The sequence below is a fragment of the Macaca fascicularis genome, chromosome 1 (genome assembly GCF_037993035.2).
Source record: "Macaca fascicularis isolate 582-1 chromosome 1, T2T-MFA8v1.1".
NCBI classification, from domain to species: Eukaryota; Metazoa; Chordata; class Mammalia; order Primates; family Cercopithecidae; genus Macaca; species Macaca fascicularis.
In genome coordinates, this window is record NC_088375.1 from 194,531,035 (window position 1) to 194,544,083 (window position 13,049).

Here is a 13,049-nt window from a genome sequence, read left to right on the forward strand (position 1 = left end):
GCTTGAAGAGTGGTTTATTTTATCACTGAACAAGAAATCCAGAGGCAAGGGAGTGGTTTACATTGATTCAGTTACTGGACAAGGCCATCAATACCCAGGCTTTATCATTCTGCTTTGCCATCCTCAACCTATTGTATTTTTATACTGATATTCAATGGTTCTCAAAGTGTGGTCCCCAGACAAGCAGCATCAGTGTCACCTGGCAACTTGTTAGAAATGCACATTCTGGCCAGGAACAGTGGCTCACACTCTGGGAGGCTGAGGCAGGAGGACTGCTTGAGGTCAGATGTTCAAGACCACCCTGGCCAACATAGCAAGATCCTTGTCTGTTTAAAAAAAGAAAGAAAGAAAGAAATGCAAATTCTCAGCCCACTCTAGATGTATGAATCAGAACCTCTGAGGACAGGGCTCGCCAGTCTCTTTTAAGAAGCCCTCTGGGTCAGGTGCAGTGACCTGTAATCCTAGCACTTTGGGAGGCCAAGGAGGGTGGATCACCTGAGATTAGGGACTCGAGACCAGCCTGGCCAACATGGTGAAAACCCATCTCTATTAAAAAAACAAAAAATTAGCCCGGCATGGTGGCAAATGCCTGTAGTCCCAGCTACTCAGGAGGCTGAGGCAGGAGAATCGCTTGAACCTGGGAGGCGGAGGTTGCTGTAAGCCAAGATCGTGCCATTGCACTCCAGCCTGGGCGACAAGAGCAAAACTCCATCTCAAAAAAATAAAGATTTTTTTGGGTGATTATAATATCTCTGGTTTTAGATCACTCTGGATATAATATCTCTGGATTATAATCACTCTGGGTGATTATTCTGGTGCACATTCAAGTTTGAGAACTGCTGCTCATGCAGATCACCTCATGGTCACAAGACAGTCACCACAGCTCTAAACATTGCATCATCTTTCAATGAAGGAAGAAGAGAAAAGGAATGTCCCCAGTCTTAGCTGTTCCTTTTATCAGGAAAACAGAAAGCTCCCAGCAGTCTTTCCCTTAAGACTCCTTGGCCAAAACCAGGTTGCATGGCTCAGCCTCTAACTGCAAAGGACACCAGGAAAGCCCTTATGGCAGGAGGCAGCAAGAGAGGTGGGTGCTGGACATGGCTGTGGGCAGCCCGGGACAATGTCTGCCATGGAGTCCATGGTGGTCAGGACCAAGGATAATGTCATGCTTGACTCCATCTGCAAACATAGTCTTTGAACTTTCAGATTCTTCAGATGGGAGTACCTAGACATAGAAATTTCATTATTGTTAATATCTATCAATTGTGGTCGAGATCATTACTCATCACGCTAAAAGAATCCTTTCCCATCAAAAATGAGCAGGAGGCGCCGTGTATGGTGGCTCACACCTGTAATCTTAGAGCTTTAGGACCTCAAGGAGGGAGGATTGCTTGAGGCCAGGAGTCTGAGACCAGCCTGGGCAACATAGCAAGGCACTGTCTCTACAAACTTTTTTTAAAAATTAGCAGAGAATGGTGGCTTGCTCCTGTAGTCCTAGCTAAGGTGGGAGAATTGCTTGAGCCAGGGAGTTCAAGGTTGCAGTGAGCTATGATCATGCCACTGCACTCCAGCTTGGATGACAGAGCAAGACCCTGTCTTTAAAAGCAAATATATATATATTTTTTAATTAAAATATTTTAAAATGAGCAGGGGAAACAACAAAGAAGGAAGAAGAGAAGGAAGTGATGAACTCTGCCTTGACAGAGTTGAGTTCTTTTCCGAGCAATCAGGGAGGAGAACATTACAGGCAGAGAGATTAATATGCATGAAAATGCAGAAGTGAGAAAGAACTGTGAGCTGCCTAGAGAGGCTACGTGTGGCAAGCATTAGGAGAAGCTGGATGGAGGGTGAGGGCCCGATCACGAAAGGCCTTGTATGCTGTGTTGAGGAGATTGAACTCCACCCTGTTCCTAATATCATTAAAGCTTGGAGGGCATCTTATCCTGGGTCCACAGATGGACTTTGGTACCTTATCAACACTATTTATTGTAAGTATTATCTATAATATCAACCCTCTGAAATTGTATGAAAAATTTCATGCGGCTGCTCTGCCTATGGAGTAGCCATTCTTTTGTTTCTTTACTTTCTTAATAAACTTGCTTTTGCTTTACAAAAAGAATAAAAATTCATGGATGTGTGGGTGTGTGCAGTCTTCTGGAGAGAGGGCCCCAGATTTGCAGGGATGTGCATAACCCAAAGAAGTTTAAGAATCTGGCTGGGTGTGGTGGCTCACACCTGTAATTCCAGCACTTTGGGAGGCCGAGGTGGGCAGATGGCTTGAGGCCAAGAGTTTGAGACCAGCCTGGCCAACATGGTAAAGCCATGTCACTATTAAAAAAAAAAAAGTGAAAGTAGGCTGAGCACGGTGGCTTACCCCTGTAATCCCAGCAATTTGAGAGGCCAAGGTAGGTGGATCACCTGAGGTCACGAATTCGAGTCCAGCCTGACCAACACGGTAAAACCTCATCTCTATGAAAAATACAAAATTAGCCGGGTGTGGTGGTGCATGCCTGTAATCCCAGCTACTCCGGAGGCTGAGGCATGAGAATCACTTAAACCCAGGAGGCAGAGGTTGCAGTGAGCCAAGATCGTGCCATTGCACACCAGCCTGGACAATAAGAGTGAAACTCTGTCTCAAAAAATAAATAAATAAATAAATAAATAAAAGAATCACTTCTTTAAGGAGTCAAGGAGTTAATCATTGTATTCTGTATTCGTCACCAGAATAAATTTATACTCAGACCAGACTCTAGATCCAGGTTAACTAGAAAAGACAGAGTTCAGACCAGAGTTGGGATTCTATCTTCTTGTCCACAGCCTTTCCTGTGCAATGTCTGCAATGGACAATCTCCAACAAGTGCCAAGAGAGATGAGTGTCTCCTTTTCCCCTCCGTGTCAGGCCACAGAGTCCCTCCTCTCTCCAATAACCTCTCAGCCTTGCTGTCTGTCACCACTCCCAAATGATGAGAAAGGAGGGAGTGGGACATCTGTGAAGAGAGACCCACCAGCTCCCCATCAAAGCCGGGGCACTCCAGAAGCCACCAGAAAATGGAACAAGAGAGGATTCTTTTCCAAGGAGAGTAGGACAAGCACAAGGGAACTTCTTGTCTACGACAGGTCCTTGTGATTCTGGGTAAGGAGGGAGATTGTTTGGATCTGCTCCTGACTTTCAGTCTTCAGAGTCTCCACTCTGGAGGCTTATAATGATTATTTGTAACGAGTTAGTGAGCAGAATGGGGCAGAATAGTATCGCAGGTTTCTTAATCCAAAGAGAAATGATTTTGTAAAAATCCCAGTAAACAACAGAATTTTAAAATGTTTGTTTTAGAAAAAGATACAGAAGGCCGGGCGCGGTGGCTGAAGCCTGTAATCCCAGCACTTTGGGAGGCCGAGACAGGTGGATCACGAGGTCAGGAGATCGAGACCATCCTGGCTAACATGGTGAAACCCCGTCTCTACTAAAAATACAAGAAAATTAGCCGGGCGAGGTGGCAGGCGCCTGTAGTCCCAGCTACTCGGGAGGCTGAGGCAGGAGAATGGCGTGAACCCGGGGGGGCGGAGCTTGCAGTGAGCCGAGATCGGGCCACTGCACTCCAGCCTGGGGCACAGAGCAAGACTCCGTCTCAAAAAAAAAAAAAAAAAAAGATACAGAAATGTTCTTCACATGACTAAACCTCTTCACTAATGGTGTTGTTTTGGTTCCTTCCAATTAATTCCTGAGTTTAAGAAGTCTTTAGGTGCCACGTACCTGAAATCTTCATCCAAATAGACACAATAGGGCCTTACTAGGGCCGTTGATTTAGGTGGCAACTTCCCTGAATTCACTGGTTGGGGCCCTACTTACCCAAATATATGATTTACATAACTGGATCCTGAACAGGAAGTAGTGCAGATTTGCAAATCACCACACAAATTCAGTTTTGCACCAATAATACAGTTTCCTCCCGGTTTTGTCTCTTACTGAGAAACAGATGGGTCACCCATCGTTGCCAGCCCACCCTCTTCTGTCCCGGAAGCTCTCACTGATTCCTGTTCTGTCCTGGAAGTTCTCACTGATTCCTGAACCTCTTCTGATCATGCTTTTATGGTGTCATGCAGTAGGGACCTCAGGTGTGCACTCTGCGTCGTGCACCCTTTGTTAATCCCCAACATGATCTGGTGGGTCTGATCTGATTCCTATGTGTCTGGTACTTGTATACCCTGAGGCACACGCGAGGATGTCCTGTTTGTTCTGTTTGGGTATTCTACTGACCCCTGCTGAAGGCCATGACTCAGGAAACCAGCGGCTGCCTCTCTGTTGGCTCACCTGGCCTAGTCTCTGGCCCTGATGCTATCTAGCTGTTGGCTTCATCTTATGACCTATTCCACGACCTCAGAGTACTCTGCTGGGCAGCTACTCCATAGCTTCTTGATACTGGGAACACATGGTCACACACCTGTCCTCCTCACTGGTGGGAGATTCAACCCCACAGCCTCTGAGAGGCCTGGGAGTACTGCCCCCCCAGCCAACCTTGACTCTGTGGAAAGGTGGGAGATGATTCTTGCCTTCTGTCTGACTTGCCTGCTCTCTGCCATTTCCAACTGACACAATGTTGGAGATAACATGTTGGACAAGGTGCTTCTGCAAGTCAGCTTAGAAGGAATGGAACACTGATGCTGGGATTGCAGAGAAAATAATTTTGTGGCTGGGCATAGTGGCTCACGCCTGTAAGCCAAGCACTTTGGGAGGCCGAGACAAGCAGATCACGAGGTCAAGAGATCCAGACCATCCTGGCCAACACGGTGAAACCCTGTCTCTACTAAAAATACAAAAAAAAATGTCTAGGTGTGGTGACACGTGCCTGTAATCCCAGCTACTTGGGAGGCTGAGGCATGAGAATCTGAGAATCACTTGAACCCAGGAGGTGGAGGTTGCAGTGAGCCGAGATGGCACCACTGCACTCTAGCCTGGCAACAGAGTGAGATTCCATCTTAAAAAAAAAAAAAAAAAGGAAAAAGAATACAATTTAGTACCAGCTGTTATGAGGATTCAAAATAATAAAAAGCTGTGCCACTTACTAGCTGTGTGACCTAAGGCAAGATACTTAACCTCTGTGTGCTGCAGTTTCCTCATCTGTAACATGAGGATAAAAAGGTGGTTGTGAAAATTAGAAACTATATAGATGAGAAGTGTCTGAGAAGTACCTGGGATACTGTACGTGCTCAACAAGGGGTACCTATCGTTATTATTGACTATGAACAGCAGGCCTATTTTTGACCCCAGCTTTATCATTAACATTACAAAACTTTGCAACATCAGCATCCAAAAGCAAAAAGAATAATCTAAGAAAAATTCACAGAAATGAAATTGTGAGAGAATTTAATAAATTAAACATCCCAATAGGAAAATAGAGAAGATAACATGAGCAAGCACTTTAAAGAAAAACAAAAATGAGGCCAGGCACAGTGGCTCATGTCTGCAATCCCAGCACTTTGGGAGGCCGAGGCAGGTGGATCACCCGAGGTCAGGAGTTTGAGACCAGCCTGGCCAACATGGTGAAGCCCTGCCTCTACTAAAAATACAAAAATTAGCTGGGCGTGGTGGCATGTGCCTGTAATCCCAGCTACTCAGGAGGATGAGGCAGGAGAATTGCTTGAACCCTGGTAGTGGAGGTTGCAGTGAGCCAAGATTGCACCTCTGTACTCCAGCCGAGGCAACAGAACGAGACTCCATCTCAAAAAAAAAAAAAAGAAAAAAGAAAAGAAAAGAAAAAGAAATAGTATTTTGTTCTTCCATTGATTTGTATTTCTTTGATTTCTAGTGAGAGCAAATTTTTTCATAAGTTTATTAATTTTTTTTCGAGGGGGGACAGAATCTTGCTCTGTCTCCCAGGCTTGAGTGAAGTAGTGCGATCTCTGCTCACTGTAACCTCTGCCTCCCAAGTTCAAGCGATTCTCCTGCCTCATTCTCTGGTGCACGCCACCATGCCCAGCTGATTCTTGTATTTTTAGTGGAGTCGGGGCTTCACCGTGTTGGCCAGGCTGGTCTCAAACTACTGACCTCTGGTGATCCACCCACCTCAGCCTCCCAAAGTGCTAGGATTATAGGCGTGAGCCACCGCGCCTGGCCTAAAATTGTATTTCAACCTCCATGTGGGCAAAGATTTTTAAACTATAATACTTCCTGGGCTGGGAAGTGGAAAGCAGGTAACCTTGTATAATGCTGGCAGGGAGGGGGTTGTAATTTGTTAACTCAATTCTAGAGAACAATTCAGAAACACATATCAAATGTCTTAGAATATTGTGTACTCTGTCTTGATATTTTGCTTTCAAGAATAAAATATATTCTTGATATTTTGCTTTCAAGACATTCTTCTGCCTCAGCCTCCCGAGTAGCTGGGACTACAGGCGCCTGCCACCTTGCCCGGCTAGTTTTTTGTATTTTTAGTAGAGACGGGGTTTCACCGTGTTAGCCAGGATGGTCTCGATCTCCTGACCTCGTGATCCGCCTGCCTCGGCCTCCCAAAGTGCTGGGATTACAGGCTTGAGCCACCGCGCCTGGCGAATACAAGGATTTTTTAAGTATTTTATTTATTTTAAAAAATTATTTTTCTTGGCCGGGCGCGGTGGCTCAAGCCTGTAATCTCAGCACTTTGGGAGGCCGAGATGGGCGGATCACGAGGTCAGGAGATCGAGACCATCCTGGCTAACACGGTGAAACCCCGTCTCTACTAAAAAATACAAAAAACTAGCCGGGCGCAGTGGCGGGCGCCTGTAGTCCCAGCTACTCCGGAGGCTGAGGCAGGAGAATGGCGTGAACCCGGGAGGCGGAGCTTGCAGTGAGCTGAGATCCGGCCACTGCACTCCAGCCTGGGCGGCAGAGCGAGACTCCGTCTCAAAAAAAAAAAAAAAAAATTATTTTTCTTTTGCAGAGATGAGGTCACGCTATGTTACCCAGGCTGGTCTTGAACTCCTGAGCTCAAACAATCTGCCTACCTCGACTTCCCAAAGTGCTGGGATTAAAGGTGTGAGCCACTACACCCAGCTAGGATTTTTAAAACATTATTTATAATAGTGAGAAATTGAAAACACACCAAAATAAATTTGAAAAAAATAGAGTATGTAGAAGAAATGACCAAAAATTTTTCTAAGCATAAAATTCATGGAATGGAATAAATCTCACACACACATACACACACACACACACACTTAATGTATGTTTTTAAAGATCATAAATTATATTTAAAGGAAAGCAACTAGCTGGAAGAATATGTACCACAAATATGCCGAATTGTTAATATCCTAAAACACTACACTAAAAATGTGTATGCTATACTATAAATCAATAAAAATGCCCTCCAACAAAAAAATAAACAAAGAATTACCTGAAGACAGGCCGGGCACAGTGGCTCATGCCTGCAATCCCAGCTACTCTGGAGGCTGAGCCAGGAGAACCACTTGAACTTGTGAGGCGGAGGCTGCAGTGAGCTGAGATTGTGCCCCTGCATTCCAGCCTGGGTGACAGAGCAAGACTCTGTCTCAAAATACAAACAAACAACAACAAAAACCCAAGAATCATCTGAAGACAATTCACAGAAAAAGTGTAAGTGGTTAATAAACGTAAGAAAAATATTCAGCCTTGTTACCAATGAAAGAAATACATATGAAAATGAGATTTGGCCAGGAGCCATGCCTGTAATCCCAGCACTTTGGGAGGTCAAGGCTGGCAAATCACCTAAGGTCAAGAGTTTGAGACCCTGTAATCCCAGCACTTTGGGAGGCCGAGACGGGCGGATCACGAGGTCAGGAAATCGAGACCATCCTGGCTAACACGGTGAAACCCCATCTCTACTAAAAAATACAAAAAACTAGCCGGGCGAGGTGGCGGGCGCCTGTAGTCCCAGCTACTCGGGAGGCTGAGGCAGGAGAATGGCGGGAACCCGGGAGGCGGAGCTTGCAGTGAGCTGAGATCCGGCCACAGCACTCCAGCCTGGGCGACAGAGCGAGACTCCGTCTCAAAAAAAAAAAAAAAAAAAAAAAAAAAAAAAAAAGAGTTTGAGACCAGCCTGGCCAATGTGGTGAAACTCTGTCTTTCCTTAAAGAAAAAAAAAAAAAAAAATACACACACACAAATTAGCCAGGCGTGGTGGTGCACTTGTGGTCCCAGCTACTCGGGAGGCTGAGGCTGGAGAATCACTTGAACTTAGGACGTGGAGGCTGCAGTGAGCCGAGATCGCGCCACTGCACTCCAGCCTGGGCAACAGAGTAAGACTGTGTCTCAAAAATTAAATAAATAAATAAATAGATTTTTAAGCCAGGCCAGGTGGCTCACGCCTGTAGTCTCAGAACTTTGGGAGGTTGAGGCAGGAGGATCACCTGAGCCCAGGTGTTCCAGGTTGCAGTGAGCTATGATTGTATGCTCCAGCCTGGGCAACAGAGCAAGAGTTTGTCTCTTTAAAAAAATTAAAAATAAATGAAACGATATTTTTAAAAAACTTATCAAACCAGCAAAATAAGTTTAATTATAATACCTAATGTTGTGGAGTATACGAGGAACTACGGATTTTCATTTACTTGGAAGTTTAAATTGGTTAAAAATTATTTTCTGAAAAACACCAGCAATATATTAAATGATTTTTTAAAAAATCATACTTTTGGTTATGTGCAGTGGCTCATGACAGTAATCCCAGCACTTTGGGAGGCTGAGACTGGAGGATCTCTTGAGGCCAGGAGTTTGAGACTAGCCTGGGCAACATAGCAAGACTCCATGGCTACAAAAAATTAAAAAGTTAGCCAGGTGTGGTCGTGCACACCTGTAGTCCCAGCTACTCAGGAGACAGAGGCAGGAGGATCACTTGAGGCCAGGAGGTTGAGGCTGCAGTGAGCTGTCATCATGCCACTGCACTCCAGTCTGGGCAACAAAGCTAGACTTTGTTTCAAAAAAAAAAAAAAATCCTATTCTTGTCTTTGAGAACCTGTTCTAGCAGTATCCAAAATCCAAAGGACACGATTTAATAAACGCACAAAGCATTATGTGTTGTAACTTTCTTCACAGCATTATTCACATTTTTGTAAACATAGGGGCTGGTTAAATAATGTATTTATATAGGGGTGAAGGGTGAGAGCAGGGAAAGCGGTTGCATTTTCAACATCTAGTTCCTTGATTCTGGTGGGCACATCAGCTACTAACAGATATAAAAGTGACTTTAAAAGTATATTGTGGCCAGATGCAGTGACTCACACCTGCAATTTCAGCACTTTGGAAGGCCTAGATGGGATTGCTTGACTTCAGGAATTTGAGACCAGCCTGGGTCTCAACATAGCAAGACCTCTTAAAAAAAAAAAAAAAAAAGGGTGATAGAAATACCTGGTCTGAAGACTACTTTCTAATATAATATAATATAATATAATATAATATAGAAAAGAAAGAAACTCCAGCATAATACTTCCCCTCCTTTCTCCTCCAGCCAGATGCAAATTTAACATTATAATACACAATAGATGTATTCTAAATGTATTTAATAAAATATTAAAAAACAATGAGAAAGATCTTTATATACTGATCAGGAAATAAATCCACGATATGCTGAAGAAGAGAAAATTATGAAGAAAGATTTAAAAATGAAAATAAAAGGTTGGGTGCAGTGGCTCATGCCTATAATACTAGCACTTTGGAAGGCTGAGGTGGGAGGATTGCTTGAGCCCAGGATTTCAAAACCAGCCTGGGCATTGGGGCAACATAGTGAGACCCTATTTTAAAAAAAGAAAACAGAAAGAAAAATGAAAATTGTGCATGTGTGTGGTGGGGGGGTGCGTGGATAAATTGATAGAGTGTTTTTAACAGGTGGAAGTGTAGATACTGTTTACTTTTTTTTTTTTTCCTTAGAGACAGGGTCTTGCTCTGTTGCCTAGTCTGGAGTGCAGTGGCACGATCATGGCTCACTGCAGTCTCAAACTGTTCCACCCTCCTCAGCCTCCAGGGAATAGCTAGGACTACAGGTGTGTGCCACCATGCCCAGACACATTTTTTAATTTTTTGTAGAGATGGAGCCTGCTATGTTTCCCAGGCTCGTGTCAAACTCCTGGTCTCAAGTGATCCTCCCGCCTTGGCCTCCCAAAGCAATGGGATTACAGGTGTAAGCCACTATGTCCAGCCTCTATTTTGCTTTTTACAAATGACAACAAAAAATAAAAGCAAATAAATGTCAGTCTTTAGAGCTGAGTTGTCTGTTTTGCATCAATAGAAAAGAAACTCCTCCCACAACCACACCTTATGAAAGAAAGAAAGAAAGAAAGAAAAGAAAGAAAGAAAGAAAGAAAGAAAGAAAGAAAGAAAGAAAGAAAGAAAGAAAGAAAGAAAGAAAGAAAGAAAGAATCTCCTTAGGGACTAACCTGGAGTTGTGACAGTTGTGGCTCAAAGCATTGCTTTCTGAGCTAGGAATGAACTGCAATCACTGCCATTCACTAGTGAGGCAATGGTCCGGCTGCCTGACGCTCTCCCTCTGCCGCCCCCACCCTGAGCTCCAAGTCACTTCCTCTATCATGATGTTTGCATTGGACGTCTCTGCCATCATCCTCCAGCAAATCATGCAATGAGGGTTCACAGAACGGACTGTGTGAGCTCAAAGGAATCTTGCCCATTCATTTTCTCAGCAAATACTCAGCTTCTATTTCACCCTGGACCCCTGCTAAGCAACTGAGGATACAGCAGTGAGGCAGATATAGTCCCTGCCCTCTTGAAGTTTACAATCTAGTAGATGAGACTGAAAAATAAATGGGTCATTCTGGTAGCATACAATACACCCTGACAGGAGCACCTTGGAGGGGGCACATAGCTAGATTGGGACCAGAGGGTCTGGGGGAGAGTGACAGGGCAGGATTCCAGAAGAGTTTAGATGTCTAGCTTGGATGTCTAGTTTAGATGTCATCTAAGAACAAGTAAGAGAGAACTAGATGAGGAGCAAGTAGGAACAATATTAGAAAGGATAGGTGATGGCAGCCTTGACACGGTGAGGCTGCAGGCAGTTGAGTATGCCTGCAATGCAGGATGCTGGAGGCAGGAGAGAGGAGAAAGGAGAGACATGATGCTCCACAGGAAAGGAGGGCCAACTCACAAACGTTGCTTTATAACAGCCACAGTAAGAATTTGGTCTGCATCCGAGAGTCCACGGAAAGCCATTGGAGAGTTTTAAGCAGCAGGCTAACGAGACTGAGTTTGCTTGGACAGACCACATTGACTATAAGATTTAGAGGGGTGTGGTAAGCAGAAATAGGACCCCCCAAAGATGACCACATCCTAATCCCTGGAACCTATGAATATGCTACTTTACATGGCAAAGGAGACGTTGCAGGTGTTGTTAAGGATTTTGAGAGGAGGTGTTTATCCTGGATTAACTAGATTGGCCCAATGTAATCACAAATGTCCTTTAAAGTGGAAGGTGGGGACAGAAGAGAGAGCCAAAGGAGATTTTACTGCGCAAGAGTGCTCAGGGAGATATCACATTGTTAAACTTTGAAGATGGAGGAAGAGAGCCACAAGCCAAAGAATGCAGAAAGCCTCTAGAAGAGAGAAAAGAAAAGGAAATAGACTCTTCCCTAGAGCCTCAGGAAAGGGATGCAGCCCTGCTCACGTCTTGATTTTAGCCCAGTGTCATCTGGACTTCTTACCTACTGAGCTAGAAGTAACAAATTTGTATTGTGTTTGTTTGTTTGTTTGTTTTTTAAGACAGAGCCTCGCTCTGTCACCAGGCTGGAGTACAGTGGCGCGATCTCGGCTCACTGAAACCTCTGCCTCCCAGGTTCAAGCAATTTTCCTGCCTCAGCCTCCCGAGTAGCTGGGATTACAGATGCCCGCCACCATGCCCAGCTGATTTTTGTATATTTAGTAGAGACGAGGTTTCAACATGTTGGCCAGGATGATCTTGATCTCTTGACCTTGTGATCCACCTGCCTTGGCCTCCCAAAGTGCCGAGATTACAGGTGTGAGCCACCACGCCTGGCCAGAAATTTGTATTGTTTTAAGCCACTAATTTTGTAGTAATTTCTTATAGGAGTAACAGAAAATGGATACAGATTATGTTATTGCTGTAACAAATACCTAAACATGTAGAAGTGGCTTTGGAACTGAACTTCGGGAAGAGGCACGAAAAATACTGAGGAGCATGATGGGAAAAGCCTGTATGGCCTTGAATAGACTGCCAGGAGAAATGTGGATGCTAACAGCTTGGACAGGGAGGACTCCGAAATCAGTGAGGAGCAGAGTCAAGAAAATATGAACCAATTTAGAGAACATGAACAGGCTTGGAAGAAATATGGCTGTTAAAGGTGCTGTGGGTGATGGCTGAGAAGGAAGTGGGGAATATTTTGGGGGAAACTGGAGGAAAGGGGATCCTTGGTACATAGTGACAAAAAGCTTAGCCAATGCCTTGAAGTTATGTGAAACACAGAACTTATAAACAATGGACTTGAGGCTGGGCACGGTGGCTCACGCCTGTAATCCTAGCACTTTGGCAGGCCGAGGGGAGCGGATCACCTAAGGTCAGGAGCTCAAGACTAACCTGGCCAACATGGTGAAATCACATCTCCACTAAAAATACAAAATTAGCTGGGCATGGTGGCAGACACCTGTAGTTCCAGCTACTAGGGAGGCTGAGGCAGGAGAATTGCTTGAACCCAGAAGGCAGAGGTTGCAGTGAGCTGAGATTGTGCCACTGTGCTCCAACCTGGGCGACAAAGTGGGGCCCTGTCTCAAAAACAAAACAAAAGAAAACAACAACAACAACAAAAAAGTGAAATTGGGTAGTTAGCTAAGGAGATTTCCAGGCAGTGTTGAAGGGTGTGGTCTGGTTTCTTCTTGCTGCTTATAGTAAAATGTGAGAGGAAATAGATAATTTGAGAGTAATGTTCAATAGAAAATGAACCAGAACTTGATGATTGGGGGAATTCTCAGCCTATTCAGATTGCAAAAGATGTTAAAAAGATGAAATTCACTGTCAGGAAAGTGTGCTTTAGAGAAAAAGCCAAGGACATGGCTGGACAACCTCAGAAAGATCAAAAGATCAGAGTACCAT

General features: G+C 44.5%; 1 long non-coding RNA gene across 2 annotated transcripts in view; it reads right to left on the reverse strand.

Annotated features, from left to right (window-relative positions):
- The window catches only part of LOC135966276 (uncharacterized), a 24,335-nt gene continuing 11,286 nt past the window's right edge, over window positions 1-13,049 (reverse strand). The window contains exons 1-2 of one of the 2 annotated variants that reach the window (XR_012421986.1): window positions 10,372-10,486; window positions 1-1,225 (exon numbers count right to left, since the gene is read on the reverse strand). This is a non-coding gene — a long non-coding RNA (uncharacterized lncRNA). Of the gene's footprint in view, window positions 1,226-10,371; window positions 10,487-13,049 lie in introns of those variants that run through there. The other variant, XR_010579508.2, reaches the window with a different exon arrangement.